Source organism: Arvicola amphibius, chromosome X, assembly GCF_903992535.2.
Source record: "Arvicola amphibius chromosome X, mArvAmp1.2, whole genome shotgun sequence".
Lineage (NCBI taxonomy): Eukaryota > Metazoa > Chordata > Mammalia > Rodentia > Cricetidae > Arvicola > Arvicola amphibius.
The window spans coordinates 115,335,038-115,353,561 of NC_052065.1; the positions used below are offsets into that span (position 1 = coordinate 115,335,038).

Here is an 18,524-nt window from a genome sequence, read left to right on the forward strand (position 1 = left end):
CTTGCTTTCCCAGGGGCATCACTTCTTAAAGACAAGCAAGCTTAGAAGTCATTTGGTAAGAACTATTTCTTAACTCTGACATGAGCAGCTAGGTGGAAAGGATGAGCAGACATTTGCTTTGGGAGCAAAAGGTGCTGAGCTTAATGCCCATAATCTCCTGGAGATTATGGTATATTATATACACACATGAAATCACTGCAGCTGCTTGCTGTTTCCAAGGGGTTAGAGTCCACAGCCTGTTATCTCCAAACGTCTGGTTTTCAATCTGGCTGTATCCTGAAATCTGTTTTGAATACAACTCAGACAGGGAGGTTTTGGCCAAGCATGCAGGGACTAACCTTCAAGCACAACAGAATACTAGGAGAGCACCCTGACCTTTGCAATAAAATTAATTTGATGCTTATAATCTAACCTAGAGTCCCTAGTCTTTATTCACTTGACAGAGTCACAAGGCAATTTAGGAGTGATTATTAAAGTCCAGTTAAGCTCATCAGAGGGAGAATTGAGGTTGATGTATTTCAGGATACCTGTGCACTGACAGAACTATGTGGGAAAGGAGCTATAGACTTCTAGGAATAAAGTACAAGAGGCTACACTTAGTATATATATTTGGCATATATTAAGTACCTAGTCAGAACTGATGATTTAGGGAATAAGAATAATGAGTAAGGTGAATCCAGTGTTTGATAACTAGCCAACCTTTTCTCTATCACATATAGATGCAACTTCAAGATTGATAAGCTTCCTACATAAGGAGATTATTTGGCAAGCATCAGAGAGCTCAGGGCAAAGATAGAAAATGTGTAGGTTGGGGATGGTACAAACATGACACCCTTCTGCATGATCTTTCTTATGCCAGCTTATGGTAGTGAGTCTGTAGCAGGAATCTATTATCCAAAAGTTAAGAAGCACAAGGGATAGTAACATACGGGGAGGATGCATCATCTTCAAATGAGCTAAGAGACTCTCCACAGGCAAACTCTGTAGGGTTTCTGGAAAACCTCTGCAACAGCAGCACTAACAAAGTACTACCCAGGAGGAATTAGCTGTCCAGTCACTGTGTTCTAACAAGTGTATTATATACACAAAGGACTATGACTAGACACAGAGTGGGAAAGCCTGGTTGACTTGATTTAGGCAGTACATTAATGTAGCTTTCTGAGTCTTGTGCTCTTTATTTGCACATTCATTATAATGATTCACTCTACTCTTCTTTCTTTACCAATGATAAGTATATCCTATTAACAAATATAATTCATAGAGGATGATAACGAAATAAAAATTATCCAGCTGGTTTCCATCACAGGAGAGAAGGCAACCTTCAATGCAATGGTCTGTTTTTATATTACTCTATTCATATCAGTAAGATTATTTTTAATAGTTAAGTTTTATGGCATTAAGTCTCATATATCATCGCAGAGTCAGTACACATTTAACATTACAGAGATAATCCAATTTTGAGTAAGGAACCCTTCTCATTTGTTTCCCAGGAACTAAGCATTTCTCAGACTGGGAATATTTTTGTAGCATAGAAAAAGTGCTGGTTTCCTGCCTTTCTAAGAGATATACGCCATAGGTGTGATTTTCTAAATGGCAATTTGGATTTTGCCTTACATGAATAGTCAACTAGCTACCTGAAAGATTTCCCCTGCTAGGTTGTAAAAGTTCCTAATGGCAGGGAAGGTATGAAATACACCTTTCAATTATGCCACCCCTCCCACCATATAATGAACAAATAACCATCATAATTTGCTTATATTTTTCTCTTTCAATATGATGGCACCATTGACTATGTGGTAATGCCTAACCATAATTGTGGCTCTCAATCTTTGTTGATTCTTTAAAAGTAGAAGTGCTATTGGGAAAATTTATATATTTTTTCTTAAAGTTAATCTTGCTACTACTTCCCATGTTTACTTCTATCAATAATTATACTTGATTTATATAAGAATTAGTCAGCTATAAGGACTCTCCTGTCAAGTTGGTTAATTTTGCCTAAAACATGTTCACAAAAAAATTATGGTTAACAACAGGGAAGTCAGAAATAAAGTGTAAAACACTTGAACATCAGAATGACATTGGCAACCAAACATAAATAGGCACACTTTATCGCTGGATATGGATCTGGAAGATACTGTTGCTATGATATTATTGCAACATGAGGCAACCTGGAGAAATAGCACGATGCGCTTGGTGACAGGGATCATTTAGAGGACACTCAGATGTACTGAGTTAACAACCAGCATAGAAAGTCTTTCAATATATTTAAAAATATATCATTTACTTTAAATTATGATGATGTATCTATGTAGAAGTAGTACATGCGAGTGCAGGTGTCCAAGGCCAGTTGGAGCCCCAAGAGCTTGAGTTGCAGGTGGTTGTGGGTGTTAGGAACCAAACTCACAGGTTCTGGAGGAGCATCACACGTTCTTAACCATTTAGCTGTCTCTGAGGGGTGGGGCGTGGCTAAGAAGCCCAAATAAACAATATAGGCTATTGTCATTGTACTTACTTGCCTCTCAGAACTTGAGGAAAGACCCTATCGTTGAAGATACCACACAGTTTGGACACAGGACCTGGAGGAACTGAGCTGGAACAGACCTTGTCGCCTCCTCTCTGAGGACTAGCCAAGGGAGAAAAATCATTGAAAGTCCTAACCAGTTATAAAGCCTACAAGCACAATAATGACAGGTCTAGCAAGATGTTCAATAGTAGAGCAGTGGCACTTTTATTCTTGGTGGTAACCAATAGCTATTTAATTGAACTGAAGGCCTATTCAGTAGAAAGGGATTCATGCCTAGTACTATAAATATAGGCAATTACCCATGGCTGGAGAGATCATAGGCCCTAGAGGAGAAGCTATTACTACTTTTTTCCTAAACCAATGTACCTTCTAACTACATTATAAGTATTTGTTCTTATACCCCCAGATAATTATAGCTCTTGTCACTCATCAAAGAAGCTTCATTTTGCAACAAACAGAGACCACTACAGAGATTCATAACCAGTCAAAATGTAAAGAATAATTGGCCATATATCAGTCCTCAGTTGATACATCTATGGCAGAACTCCTACACACAAGGTTCAGGAAACCTAATGGAAATGGAGGAGCAACAATTGTAAAAGCCATAGAACCAGAATGCCTACTGAGAGACAGTATATTCTAGACATGACAGAGGAGCTGTGCCCATAAAATGTATTCTTTTCAACATGTGGTGTGTGTGTGTGTGTGTGTGTGTGTGTGTGTGTGTGTAACAGTGATGATTAAAGAAGAGGCCATGAATATGAGAGGGAGTGGGAGGCACAGGAAGAATTAAAGTGGGGAGAGAGAGAGGTAAAAATGATGTACAGTACTCACAAAATTCTCAAAGAAATATCAAAAGGTATTTAAGAAAGTGATGTAGTAATTTTCATGTGGGCATTAAGGAAAAATTCAGAAGCATTATGTTACTGCATTACATTATCTTACTATATAGGATACTTCTCAGGTTGCAAGCTGCACACACAAAAAGAAATGAGAGTGCACACTAATTAATAGTTTCACATGGCATGCCACAGCATGGTGCAGAGGGGGAAGAGCCATCAGAGTCTTCATTAGTGAATTTTAAGAAAATACCCCAGAACTTCTTTACCCTCCATCAACTGCAATAAAAGAACTCCACTGAAGCGAAGCTCTTTCCCTAGGGGATTTCCTCGTAAAGCTGAGGTTTCATGTGCAGGATCAATGCCTGCACAGAGCATACATGACACAGAAGAGCTCTGACGTGCATGCCCAGTGGAAGAGAGTGATAGGGAAGTTACAGGCATCTCCAAGTCTCATGCCCACGTCTACCTCTTGCTAAGTTGCATCAGCTTCAGTTGCAAAAATGTCATGCTGGAGATTTTACTTATGCAACAGACCAATGGGATATTTATACATGAATGTAAATGACCTTTCCAGTAAAGGAGAAATTTGAACCTTTAAGTTGGTCTGAAGTTTGTCAGGGGTATTTCATGCTGCTGACACTAGAAAAAAAATATATTCTTTCAATATGCTTTACTTTCATTTCCCCCTTTCTCCCAGTCTCTCTCTAATGATTTTATGATGATTTAGGTCTGTGGGTTGTCTCTTTCTTTCCTTGGCATGTAACATACTTTCAAAGAAGCAATAGTATAATTACTGAGGAAATTAATTTTTTTCAAAGGGATGGAGACCTTTTTGTCATAAGCCAGAATGAAGAACTGCACCCTCTACCTCTATTTCAAGATAAGGGCCTCTGGGTTGAGATGGGTGTCTGGTGGTGGGGAGGATTGCTCACTGAACCAGCAGGCAGTCACTGGACCAAGAATAATGCTTATGTTCTGCTCACGAGATAGAAGCATCACAACAGGGAGGCTAGAGTGGGTGAAGGAAAGACTATGAAAGCAAAGTATATGGCACAATATGATGTGCATACCTCTGCATACACCTTTAGATATAGCACTTACCAAGTGCTTCATGTGCACCCATTATGGTAGCAAGCTTTCTGTATGCATCTAACCATTATGGCAACTTCGTAAGGTAGATATTACTATGATTCTAATTTCATGGGGGAAGCAAACTAAGTCTGTCAAGTTTAAGTAATTTGAACAAAGGCTCAAAAATTAGTAAAAGATGAAGCTAGTTCTTTCATTTGGCCTCATGTGCCAGGAATTGTGTTTGGTAGGTTAGTTATGCTGAAATCTCATGGCACTCTTGATTTGTATGTGTACCTTATTTCTATTTATAGTTATAGGTAGTGATTTAGGTGTGTGTGTATTTGTGTGTGTGTGTGTGTGTGTGTGTGTGTGTGTGTGTAAGAAGGGGGAAGATTTTAATAGGTTAAGTCACACGTTCACGACTGCATAGGAGTAAAGGGCAAATAAAGGATTATAACCCAAGCTTGTGTTTGACAAGTTCATGCTGTTTGGCTAGGGAGACGGCTTAATGGGTAAGGCGTTTGCTGCAGAGGCATGAAGACTTCAGTCTGGATCCCTAGAACCCACATAAAGCTGGATACTGCAGCATACTTTAGCAATCCCAGCACTCCTACAGCAAGATGAAAGGTGGAAAGAGAAATCCTCAGAAGCTTGTAGGCCAGCTACCCTCACACATACAGCAGCAAACTAGAGTCAAGCAAGGTGTAAGGAAATGACTGACACCCAAGGTTGTCTTCTGACTTACACATGCATGCCATGCCATGCATGTGACCACACCCATACCAAACTCAACACAGAGAAACAGACAGACACACACACACACACACACACACACACACAGAGAGAGCATATACTTAACCTATGAATTCTGCCATGTCTATTGGAATTTGATAATGTTCCAATATTAATCAACTGGTACAGGTAGGTGGCTGGAAGAGTTGAGAGTAACCTGGATATTTGACAATAAAAACATGAGAGGTTGCATAGGTGAATTGGAATTATATTCTATTTTCTCTCAGGGATAACATTACAGAAAGGGTGATAAAAGACACAAAGATAAGGAGTAACTAACATTTATCCTTTTGTCCCAAATCTACAGGAGATTGAGAGATCATTCAGAACACAAACCAGAATTAATAGAATAATACTATATGAGAATCACTTGTATCTCAGTACTTTGCTCTCATCTCCAAAATCACTTTGACTGCTTGGTGAAGAACTATTATGCGCCCTCTAAATACATCCCCTTTCCCATCTGGCAGAGCTTTAAGATTTTTCAGTGGAGGGTGCTAGACAGTTTCTTTTTGAAAGGAAAGGACTTTTCCTTTTGGTTTCTGTAATGGAAGCACTCAGTATCTTCAGTGGCCAGTTACAATAGCTCAAAAAGTACCAATTTCTGCAGTGCAAAAAACTTCTCAAGTATGCAGCTCCTGTGGTGATGGTGATCAGGGCACCCAGCAGCCAAATGCTTCTCCTAAGACTCTTCAATCGGAGGGTTCAGTGTCAGAATACCTATAGTGGGATACCTCCCTATGAGCAACTTTCCTAGTTAGTATATAGAGGATGGATTTCCCAGAACTTTTATAGTGCACAATTCGAGAAAGTCTTGCTGAAGCAGTGCTATAGCAATTCTGCTGCCAACCAGTGAGCCTTGACTGTGCTCTCTTATAAGATCTAGATCTTAACGGGGCAGGGGAGGGGGAGTTTCATTCTAGATATTCTAGTTCAACTGTAGCAATAGGGGTTGTGCCTTACATCTGTTGATTGCATAGTGTTTGTAGATGTTTTGATTCTTAACAGTCCTCTGTTACAGCCAATATTTATGCTAAACCTGTGTTATTAAAATTACTGTGTGGTTTCTCTACGAATTTTCCAGGCCAATGTAAAGACTTCCTTCCCCTGCCTCTCAATGTTCATTATTCCTAGGGCAGAGACGCTTCCAGGAGAGTGTGGGTAGGGACAGAGATCTAGGACATCTCTGTTCCTAGAGATGAGGTTTACAGACAAAACAAGGAACTAGTGTTTCCATCCTGCCTACCCCAGGAAGGGCTGGAGACCGTCTGTTCTGCTTTCTGAGAAAATAAAACTAGTTACAACATGTGTGGTTTCTTTGGTGCTGGAACATATGCAATGAAGCTGAAAAAACTTGATAGATTGGAAAGACAAGCAGAGTCGGAGGAACTCAAGGACAATGGCACTCAGGTGCTTTATGATCCCTACCAACTGCAGTAATACCTGAAGTTACACAGGTCAAGTTTTCTACACCAAGTATGTGTTATGACAACCTAAAATTATTGCTATCTGTAGTAAAATGGCCAATACTGAATTCACAATCTGTGGTATCTGAATCCTTGATGACCGACAGGACTCCTTTTCAAAGCTCAAGGCTCCTCTCCAATTCAAGACATCAATTACTTTCATTTTTCTTACACCTTGCCTTCACTTAGAAACATATAACAATGTTTACACAACAGAAAGTATCATGAATGTTGTGGGAAAACGTCTGAACCTTTAGCATAGAAGTTAGCTGTTCAAAGCTTGCATGACAGTATCTTTTGCAAGTATTATGAGGAAAACCGTTTTTCACCAGTGACAGAACACCATCATAATTTTTATATTACTCATGGATTTGTACGGCTGAATTCTTTTTTTGCATAAAGCATTTTCTAAAACACTTAGTAATTAACCACTACCTATCTACTTTTATATTCTTTATGTGTCCCTGCTCTGACTAGCTTATACAACAATTCTGCCTCCCCAAAGCTCAACAAATGCAAAAATGGAAGAAAGTAGTTAAATAGATATGAATAAGGAATTGTAAATCTCAAGGTCTGGTAGTCAGCTACAATGTTCCCCATATGTGATACAAATCAATCTCTGGAGTATTTAGGAAGTACTGGCCCAGATCAAATTTAAGCACACAGAAAGCTTCATACTTAATCAGCATATTCAATTACCAGGCCATTTCTGATACACACCCCATGGGTTATGGGCCTCACAGTAAAAACAACTGCCATTTGGAAGCCACAGCAGCTTCCACTACAGGTTGTTTAGACAGAGTACCTATGAATCCTGATAGTTTAGAGACGTCCATGGCTCTTTGGATCATGTCGAACATAGTGCTTTGTGTGCAGGTGAAGGTCCTGATCAGCACAGATGAAGGAGAGAACTTGGAACTATTTTGCATACTATTCCTCTCCTCCTAGAACACTAACCCACTGGATTCCAGAAATTCAGTGAAGCTATAGTCTCTGCTTCTCCTCCAGATTCTGCTCATTCCAACCTTGACTCTGATCCCAGTTCCAGGAAACCTTTATTGGCTTTTTCCTCTTTCATCCCATATAGGTGCAGGCAGAGAGATCACAGATCCAAATATGGAGTGGGACAAAGAATACAGCTTCAGGGCACCTTGAGTTTACACTGCAAGAGCAGGTGGGGACAGGGAGAATAAGTGGCAGGTAGGAGTTTAGTGCCCCAGTTTGGACTTCTTTGTAAAGCCTCAGCAACTCACTGCTATTGACTAAGGATTGCTGAAAATCAGTGTAGGCCTGTTTCCTCTTAACATAGTGCCCTCCCTTTAAAATTAAAGCCTTTGATGGTGCCGTTATCATGACTACATAGCAGAGAGCCAGCTGTGAAGTAGTTACTTTTCTACTGGTGTGATAAAACATCAGGACCAAGGTAACTTATAGAAGGAATATGATTCCATTGACAGAAAAGTCTATTGTCACAATGGCAGGAAAGTGTGGCAACAGGTAGTCTGATATGGCGGCTGGGGCGTGAAGCTGAGAGCTGAGAGCTCATATTTCAAAACACATGCACAAAACACCAAGGGTGCACATGAGGAATGGAATGTGGCTTTGAAACCTCAGCGTCTGCCAAATAACACACTTCTTCCTGCAAGGCCATACTTTCTAAACCTACCCAAACAGTACCACTAAATAGGCAACAAGTATTCAAACATCTGAACCTTTGGAGGGGAGGTGATGCAGTGGTTTGAATAAGAATGGCTTTCATCAGCTCATATCTGTGCATATTTGAGATGCCCTCCCCACACCATTGGTAGAACTATTTGGGAAGGACTAGGATGGCTTGTTGGAGGTGTGTCACTGGGAGCAGGCTTTGAGGTTTCAAAAGACTCACACCATTCCACATTTTCTTTCTCATTCTGCGTCATGGGTGTTTCTCAAGATGTGAGCTCACAGTAACTGCATCAGCAGCAAGCACGACTGTCTGCTGCCATGCTTCCTAGCATGATGGTCACAGACTCTAACCCTGAATCCAATACCCAAATTAAACACTTTCTTTTATAGTCATGGTGTTTTATTACAGTAATAGAACACGGGATGTTCTAATTCAACCCACTACAAATTGTTTCCACGAATGGCTAGGTGGACTGAAACACAGAAAATGGTACTGACATAAAGAGCAGCCTAGAATTTATGGCATATATACCTTTAGATCAATTTCATAGTTTTTCTCTGTTTCGTTTTTTGTTTTTGTTTTTTTTTTGTTTTGTTTTGTTTTTTGGAGACTGCTTCTCAGTGTAACAGCCTTGGCTGTTCAGGAACTAGCTCTTGTAGACCAGGCTGGCTTTGAACTCACAGAAATCTGCCTGTCTCTACCTCCTGAGTGCTGGCATTAAAGGTGTATGCCACCATCACACGGGAATTCCATAATTTTCTATGGGTGTAGTGATGTATGCCTGTAATTCTAGCACTACAGAGTTAGAAGTAGATGAATTTCTGTGAGTTCAAGGAAAATCTGGTCTATACAGAAAGCTTCAGGCCAGTAAAGGCTATATGGTAAGACTGTCTCTAAAAACAAAAATAACAAAAGTTCCCTCTGGGCTGAGCACATAGATTTACTCCTATCATTGAACAGGACTTTAACCTCTTTGAGTTAATTTTCTCATCTGTAAAATGGTGATAATAATATGTTAAAAGTATAGTAGCATAACAAAGTTTTTAAAGGAATAAAAGAATAGTAAGTACTCTATGTGTTTAACTACTATTCATTTAAAAGTATTTTTTACGCCTTTAATCCCAGCACTCGGGAGGCAGAGACAGGCAATCTCTGTGAGTTCGAGGCCAGAATGGTCTACAAGAGCTAGTTCCAGGACAGCCTCCAAAGTCATAGAGAAACCCTGTCTCAAAAAACAAAACAAAACAAAAACAAACACAAAACAAACAAACAAAAACACAAAGAAAAGTATTTTGGATTGAAAAATACAAACTTGCAAAATTTCTGCTGATTCACTTTCTTTGGCTTAATTAAAAATTCCATACTGATATACAAAGTACTGTGGCCATATTCACTCAGTATTATCTTCTTTTATTACTGTTACTCTTGCTGACAGCCTTCTTCCCTACTAGGCCACCTCCCATTCTCATGCCTTTTAACTTTTTTTCTGTACAGGTCTTAGGCAGGCAGTTACTGTTGCTGTTGTTTATGGTTGCAAAGGCCATGTTATAACTACTTGAAAGCATCTTATAGTGCTTCTTCCCATCTTCTGACTCTTACAATATTCTGCCCCCTCTTTTGCAATGTTCCCTGGAATAGATTGTATAGGTACCTGATTTAGGGCTGAGAATTCAACAGTCCTTAATACTTTGACCAGTTGTGAGTCTCTGTTGGCTGGGTTAAATCAAGATGTGAGAGTTAGCCAATAAGAGGCTAGAGCTAATGGGCCAAGCAGTTTTTTAATTAATATAGTTTCTGTGTGGTTATTTCATGGCTAAGCTAGCCGGGTGGCTGGGATAACAAGCAGGACCTCCTCCTACACCATGTGGATGCTGGAAACTGAACCTGGGTTCCCTACAAGAGCAACACGTGCTCTTACCTGTTGATCTCTCTCTCCAACCCCAGATATTGATGCTTGTTTCTCAATTAACATATATGCCTTACACAAAAATTAATTAAAAATGAAATATGGTATCCTTGATAAATGTAGATGCAAAAATTCTCAACAAAACATTATCACAAACTGAATCCAATGGTACATTTGGATGCCCAGAGAGAATAAACTACGATCAAATGTGACTCATTTCTGCACTGCAAGGGTACATGTAAAAGAGGGAGAGATCTTAAAGGAGTGAAGAGCAGGAAAAAACAGAGGGCAATGGAATAAACGACATGAAATCAAAAGGAAGGGGGCAAGGAGGTGTGAGATAGGAACATAAATGAAAAACATAATCATATGTGTCCATGTGTGCATGGGCACGTGTATGAAAAGGTCATAATGACCCACTAATTTGTATACTATTTTAAAAGTTTAATTAAAAAAGAAACTAAAAATGTGATATACCATTTTAATGAAATAAAAATCACATGAATTGCTCCAAGAGATACAAAAAAGCATTTATCAAATTTCAATAATCTTTCATAATTAAAAAGAAAAATCTCTTGGGTCTGGCAAACTAGCTCAGTGGGTCAAAGTTCTTTCCAAAAAAGCATGAAGACCTGAGTTTGATTCTTGAAAATACTGAAAGGTGCAAGGAGAGAATGAACATCATGAAATCATCCTCTGACTTCACATGTGGCATGCATGTGCCTCTTGCACCTGTGTGTGCTAGAGCCTGTGTGTGACACACACGCAGAAAGAGAAAATAGAAAACTTAAAAACTATGAATAAACTCAGACTAGAACCAAAAGAAACTCAACATAATCAAGAACACATATGACATGTCTACAGCCTTCACTATACCCAATAGTGAAAACCCAAAGTGTTTCCTGTATATAAGGAACAAAGTAAGAATGTCCACTCTGAAAATTCTTGGTCAACACAGTAGTGGAAATACTAGCCAGAAACAAACAAATGAATATGCAAATAGAAAAGGAAGGAAAGAGTTATCCTTATTTGCACAGGACATGGTACATGTAGAAGGTCCTAAAACCTACACATAAAAGCTCATTAGAACTAATGAACATACATAGTAAAGTTAAAGGATACTAAATTGACATTAAAGTTGGTTATATTTCTCTACACTCACAGTGAACTATGAAAAAGGAGAACTGGCAGAACACTTACTATTAAAATAGCATCAAAAGCATTAAATATGTAGGAATAAATGTAACAATGTGGCAAAATTTTGATGAAAGGAACTAAATAAAGTACATACAAATGGAATGATAATATGGTAAACATTTTCACACCACAGATATCAAAATCCCAAACAGCATCTTTTATGGGAACAGAAAATAATTCATATAGAATTGTAAAAGACTATATAGTACTATTAATAGATTAATCTTGAAAATGAACAACATTTGAGGGATCAAATCTCTTCATTTCAAAACACATTACAAACCTAAACCAATCAAAATATGTACGGCATCTACAACAAAGGCAGCTATCCAGACCAGTGGAACACAAAAGAAATTCTAGAAATAAACCTGTGCATCTACATAGTCAAGCAGTTTTGACAGCGTGCTAAGAACACACAACGTAGAAATGACATTTTTTAAAGACAGTGTTGGGATTACGGAATAGCTACATGCAAAAACCAGGAGACTGAACCCGTTAATTTGAATAAGACACAAAATTAGAAATAAATTAAAGATTTATAAGATCTGAAGCCATCAAACTCCTACAAAAGAAAAAGAGAAATGTTTCTTGTTGTTTGGCCAGGCAACGGTTTCACAGATAAGACACCTAAAACCCAGGTATCAAAAACATATTTTAAAAAATTGGATTCCATCAAATGGAAAACACTAATTTTCTTGACAACAGAGGATGAGTATCAACAATGAACAGGATGAAGCATTGCTTCAAAGAAGGCATACAAATGGACAGCACTTCAGGATCATTAACCATTAGGGAAATTCAAATCACAATCACAGTGAGAAACAACATGATACCTCTCAGAATACTTTTGGTGTGATGCTGGAGATCAAACCCTGGGCCTTGGGTATGCTCGGCAAGCACTCTGCAACTGCACTAAATTCCCAGACTAAATTAAAAAAATAGAACAACATCAAATGCCTATGAGGCCTTAGAGGACAACATTCACTCTTTGTTCTAGCAGTCAAATTTACATATAGACAATTCCACAAAATTACCTGCTAACAGACCACATAGAAATTTCTAAAGAAGACAGGCACTGAGCAGGAAGGCAGCATGACCCACCTTTGTTAACAAACAAATCTGGGCGTCCCCAAAGCTGGTTATCACAACCGAAATTGGGTGGGTTGAGGAGAAAGGGTGAATTCAGGATAGGGGAGGTTTAGTAACCTTATCTAAGGGTTTGGAATGTCAGCTACTTCCGCTTGAATGCTAGGTGGTGTCACCTATTCAGAATTGCTGCTTTATCAGGTTCTACCTGCCCTTTTGTGATTTTGATATGCACATTATCATTGTCTTTGCCTATGGAAATTCCCAACTACGTCCGTCAAACTAAAACCTCCCAGAGATCGCCCCTTCACTTCACCTTTTTCCCTAACACACACACACACACACACACACACACACACACACACACACACACACAGAACGTGCTGAGGTAACCTACTTGAGTTAATTATTTTACCCTCAGATCTTTGTTGCCATGGGCATCCTATTCTGAGCCCTGAGGCTGGTCCTCAAGGCCCTCAATAAAACACCTCCATGTAGGTCTGTATAGTAGCTTTCTTCATAATAGCAAAATTTGAAAAAAAGCCTGATAGCCTCAATAGGTGAATGGTTGAACTGCAGCATATGCATGCAATAAAATACAACATAATAAAATCAACTCCTGACACACACAGTTACCCAACCAAATGAATATCAAGGGGATTAAGCTGAGCAAAACCAAACCAACCAACAAACCAATGAAACAAACAAAACTAGAAAGATTATAATTCATATGGCATTCCCGAAATGCCAAAATTCTGGAAAATGGAAGGTTTTGTAGACAGTGAGGTCGAGGGAGGCAGAAACAAGGGATAGTTATGGAGAGGGGTGCGTTCTGCATTTTGGCTCTCAACAGCAGCAATATGCTGGTTGTGTTGCAAGATAGGAACTGGTAAAAGGTATATGGAATCTGCACTATTTTTTACAGCTGCATGTGAGTCTTCATCTCAAATTTTAAAAGTTTAGTTTAAAAAAAATGGAAGAGAGCAAGGCGTGCTTGCGAGAACAGAGCAGAGCAGAAACCCATTTACAGCTCAGTTCAGATGTCTGGCCCAGCTTCCCAGGCTTCCAGCCTCCCAGGCTAATCCACTGTGCTGCAGACATCCCCCCGGGGTAGGAAAGCAAAGCAGAGTTTTCATGCAGAGATAGTACTTGCTCCTCTCACTGGGGTATTAGCCACTGTTCTTACAAATTTGGAAACTGTGGGGGTATATCACATAATTAATGCAGGTTAAGAAGCTCAGGCATAGTCACAATGTGGAGAGTTCCTAAAAATCCTCCAAACAGCACTGCTGCTGCAACCCTGGCTGCTACTTCCAAATCTCCTTTGAGATAATTCAGCAGAGAGGGTCTCAGGGTAGAAAAGGTGTATTCTTTGGCATGGCCTATGGAGAGGACAGGCAGCGGGGAGCAGGACATATGGCAGCTCTGTACTGAATACAAGGTAAAGAATAAAAAGAGAGGGTGGAGAGAACATGGAGGATCACACTTTGACAAAAAAAAAAAAAAAAACAAAAAAGAAAAGAAAACAAAGCAGCTGGGCAGTGGTGGCACAGGCCTTTAATCTCAGCCCTCGGGACGGGGAGGCAGAGGCGGGTGGTTCTCTGTGAGTTTGAGGCCAGCCTGGCTACAAAGTGAGTTCCAGGACAGGCTTCAAAGCTACAGAGAAACCCTGTCTTGAAAAACAAAACAAAACAAAGCAGAATGTCTGTCTCCACATGTCTGGGTAATTGGGCATCAATTTACCTATCATGGATAGGTTTTGTGGAAGTATTGAGTAAACACCAACTCACTGCTGGCATCTGATTTTAAAGGCTAACTGTTCACACATGGATGAGTGTGCAGAAGAGCAAACACAGCCGCTTCTAATGTAGCTGATGCATCTAGGGGGAGAATGCTTCATATCTTTGGCAGAGTTTGTTCAAATAGACACAATACTTTTTCTTTTTGCTCTCCTCTGTTCCCTGACTAACAACAAATTTCAGGCCTTCCCACACACTACCTCCATGTTGACAAAATCTATGGGAAAACACGAAGGCAGGTGACTACACTCAGCAGTGTTCCTTGAGGTTAAGTGAACATGTAGCATGGCTGAACTAAGATATTCTAGTTTAACAGAAAAGTTCACTCAGGAGAAGGTCTGCTACAGCCATTGGGATCTGGCTGTCTCATTGGTGCTGCACAGGGAGTTTGTCCTGCTTCTGCATCATTTCCCGTTTTCTTTAAGTGTTCCAGAGTCACCTTAAGAACCGTAGACTTTCACACTCATTTTTGTGTTCAGCCCATTTCCAGAGAGCACTGTACCATCCTGGTGTCCCCCTTCTCTTCTAGCTGCCATCTCCAACAGAAACTTGACCTTGCTATAAGTACTGTGGGTATTCTCTTTTTTAAGTGGATCCACCCTTTTCAGTTTTGCTTGGGTGATTACATTCCCCTGAAGGAGGAAATTACTGCCTGTCATTGGTATTTAATGTGAACTGGAAACTTCAGAAAATATACTGCAACACACATGCTGTTAATTAATGTTAATCCAGTCGCTTACACCAATTCAACCTACCCATGAAGGCACGTGAGCTTTGGCTCTCTAGCTCTCTGTCTACATTAACTGATGATTTTTTAAAAAATGGAAAAGAACATATGAATGCAAGTATAAAAAACTGTACATATGATGGCTGCCTGCTAAGGCAGTGCCATAAAAGAAAAATAACTCAAAATCTAATTAAAAAGGATTAATTCAATAATTAAATATTTACACAACAGAGTATTTGGTAGCCAGTGCAAATGAGGATGGGGATCTATGTTTACAGGTGCGAAAAAAGTGCTGGAAAGCAAGCTACAAAATAAAATGTACAATATAACTCATTTAATTTTAGGAAAAATATATGGAGAAGTAAAAACCACCAGAAAAAAATATACATCAGAATATTAATATGAGGCCTTTCTAGGTATTGTGGCTGAATGATTTTTAACACCTTTCTTCACTAAAATGCATTCATAATATTTTGTTAAAGATACTGTAGAAGGATTGGTGGGATACCTCAGTGGGTAAGAGTACTTGCTGCCAAGACTGACAACCTAAGTTCAATACTCAGAAACCACGTGGTAGAAGAAGAGAGCTGACTCCTGCATATTGTCCTGATTTCCTTATGTATGCTGTGCTACACTCTCATGATAGATAGATAGATAGATAGATAGATAGATAGATAGATAGATAGATCCAGAAAGATCTTAAGAGATAATATGTGATCATAGATATATGCTTGCATATTTTATTAAAAACTGTAATTTAAACACTTCAGGTTTCCATTCAAGTTCCAGTTTCTAATAAAGAGATGTTGACAACCTTCTACCCAAAGAGCCAAATCCTTGGTGTTTCAGGTTTTGCAGTCTATAGTTTCTTGCTCTAGTGATTTAACTCTTCCTTTCTCATGGCAAAGCAGCCATGGATACTATGAAAATAACAGATATAAATGTGCTTCAATAAAACTTTTAAAATGTCTTTGGCCTTCTAACATAAACCAAAGACCAGCAGCTCTTGAGAAAGTCCTAGGCCTTCACTACCAGATTAGGATATTTGAGCATCCAGACTTGTAGACTGGGCAACTACTGGTTCTCAGCCTTCCCATTGTGAAGAAAGAATATCCAGATCATATCATTTCCACCAACCTGATAAATCCTCTTTTAATATATGTTCATTTTTGGTTCTGTTCCTTTAGAGGTTAATATAGTAACCTAGTGAGCTTCATCAGGGTTGCTTCTCAGCATTTATCTTGAAATGTAAATTTACTACAACAGTTTCTATTGCAATATATCCCTAATGCCATCCAACTGCTCATGAAGCTGGTACCTATACATTTTCCTGGCAACTTAAACCAGTGTTTCTCAAACTCCCTAATGCTGCAACCCTTTAATATAGTTCCTCATGTTTTAGTGACCCCCCCCCCAGCCATAAAGTTACTGTCATTGCTACTTCACAAGTGTAATTTTGCTACTATTAGGAACTGTAATGTAAATTTCTGCTATGCAGGATATCCGATATGCAACCTCCAAAAGAATTGTGACTCACAGTTTGAGAACTGCTGAACACAGTCTAGAAACATTGTACAGTATATAAGTGTGAATGAAGGGGTGGCTGAATGCCTTGTGGTGATGGCAGTGCTTTTAAGATATTCAACTGACAGCTTTCAAACCGATAAATGACAGATTCGGAATGAAAGCAGGTGTGCCATTCTAACTCTTCCTGGTTAGTGGATTAGAGGAAGTCTTTCTATTTTAGAGAAGGCCAGTAAAATGGAGGTGGCTAGTTACAGCACTGCAAATGTGTAACTTAAATGACCGACAGGGAGGAAAGTATAGTCAACAAGAAGTAGGAGGACCTAGGGAAACTTGTTTTCAAGTGTCATCTCTTACTGCATGTTCTTGGTTGGGTCACTTCCTTTCTTTGGATGTGAGCTTCTTCATCTATTAGATGAGAAAAGCTTACTCTCCAACCTCAGAGTGATCTTTTATGAGTCTATCATTCCTAGTGAGTTTTCTCCCCTGACACGGATTTGCAAGGGTCATCTTGCCATTCACACAGTTCACAACTTGGGCAAATTGCAGATGGTCTTAAATAACATCTTCCCCTTGAAGAGGGGGAAAAGAACAGGATGCCAGCACTGAAATGGCTCCTGTCAGGTATGACCTTTTTAATTCACAACAGCTCTCTAGTGGTTCATTAACTCACCTCATGGGAAGCACAGCAAGTGACTATGATTACAAAAGGCCCCAACTGTGCATCCAGAGAGAGCTGCCCTATTGCCTAGTGAAAACAAAGTGCTTTCCTCTTTGTGCTGGAGCTGGTCAATTTTTAGATCAGGAACATATGATTCTATCACGGAAGGGATTCCAGCCAACTCAGTGAAAGGCTGTGTGTGCCCAGCCTAAGACTGGCATAAAGGACTACGCTGGAGCCCCATTCACAGAAAATTCATGGAATTTCTCACAAATAATTGACAACTATGGTTCTTTTTTTCTACAATGTTAAAATTCTTAGAAACTATACTAATTAAAATAACCAGATCTGCATGGTGCTGTACATCTTTTAATGTGCTAATAAATGTATTTTCTCAAATATATTTTTCTTAAGAATCCAATAAAGTTAGGAGAATAGATAGTATCTCCATTTACCAGACCAAAAAAAAAAAAACCCATAAGGCTTAGATCAGTCAATAACATGTTTCAAGTTTAATGATAATAGAACCCACATTTTAATTGGTTTGGCTAATTTACCAATACATCTCCCAGCTGTCCTGTATGGGCTGTCAAGAGTGCCAGTTGGAGATGAGAGATTTTAAGTGCTAGATCTAGATAGTGGATAGTAGTTTACATTCACTTCAGGAGTAACTGCATTTGCTTCATTTCTCATACTAGGATCACTGGCTAGGAGGACTCTGAAAAAAAAACCATATTGCTTGATGACTTCAATATAAATTGATCATTACATATGTATAAAAATAATCAAAGAAAATATTTATAGGACATCCATTTAACTGATTCTGTACAAGTGCTGCGGGGATTTGCAAAAATGTAAAAGGTGACTCTTGACCACAAGGAAATTTGTAAGAATCAAACAGTGTATAATGAAGTGATCAACACTACAGTCATAACAATAAATGTAACAATGTCATGGGAAAGAGAGAAGTATTTCATGCAATAAATAGAATTAGACTTGGCACTGAAGGGCATGGGTGAACTTAACTGGCAGAGGAATAGGCGACCAAAGAGTGCTCAGAGATCATGAGATAAAGCACAACAATGAACATCTGAGGATGCTGGTGTGAACGGAGGAGAGTGGCTGGCCGAGCCATATTCTGCTTAAGTGTTCAAGAAGAGGGCGTTCTTTGCACATTTTCTTCACTCATCAATAAAATGACATTGAAGATATGCTTAATAATGGCTAAGAGCCTAGGCTCTGAAATCAGACAGATATGGGACT

The 18,524-nt window shown here is 39.2% G+C and overlaps 1 protein-coding gene across 8 annotated transcripts in view; it reads right to left on the minus strand.

Annotated features, from left to right (window-relative positions):
* The window catches only part of Enox2 (ecto-NOX disulfide-thiol exchanger 2), a 281,277-nt gene that overhangs the window by 95,366 nt on the left and 167,387 nt on the right, over positions 1-18,524 (minus strand). The gene's annotated exons all lie outside the window — the stretch shown is intronic.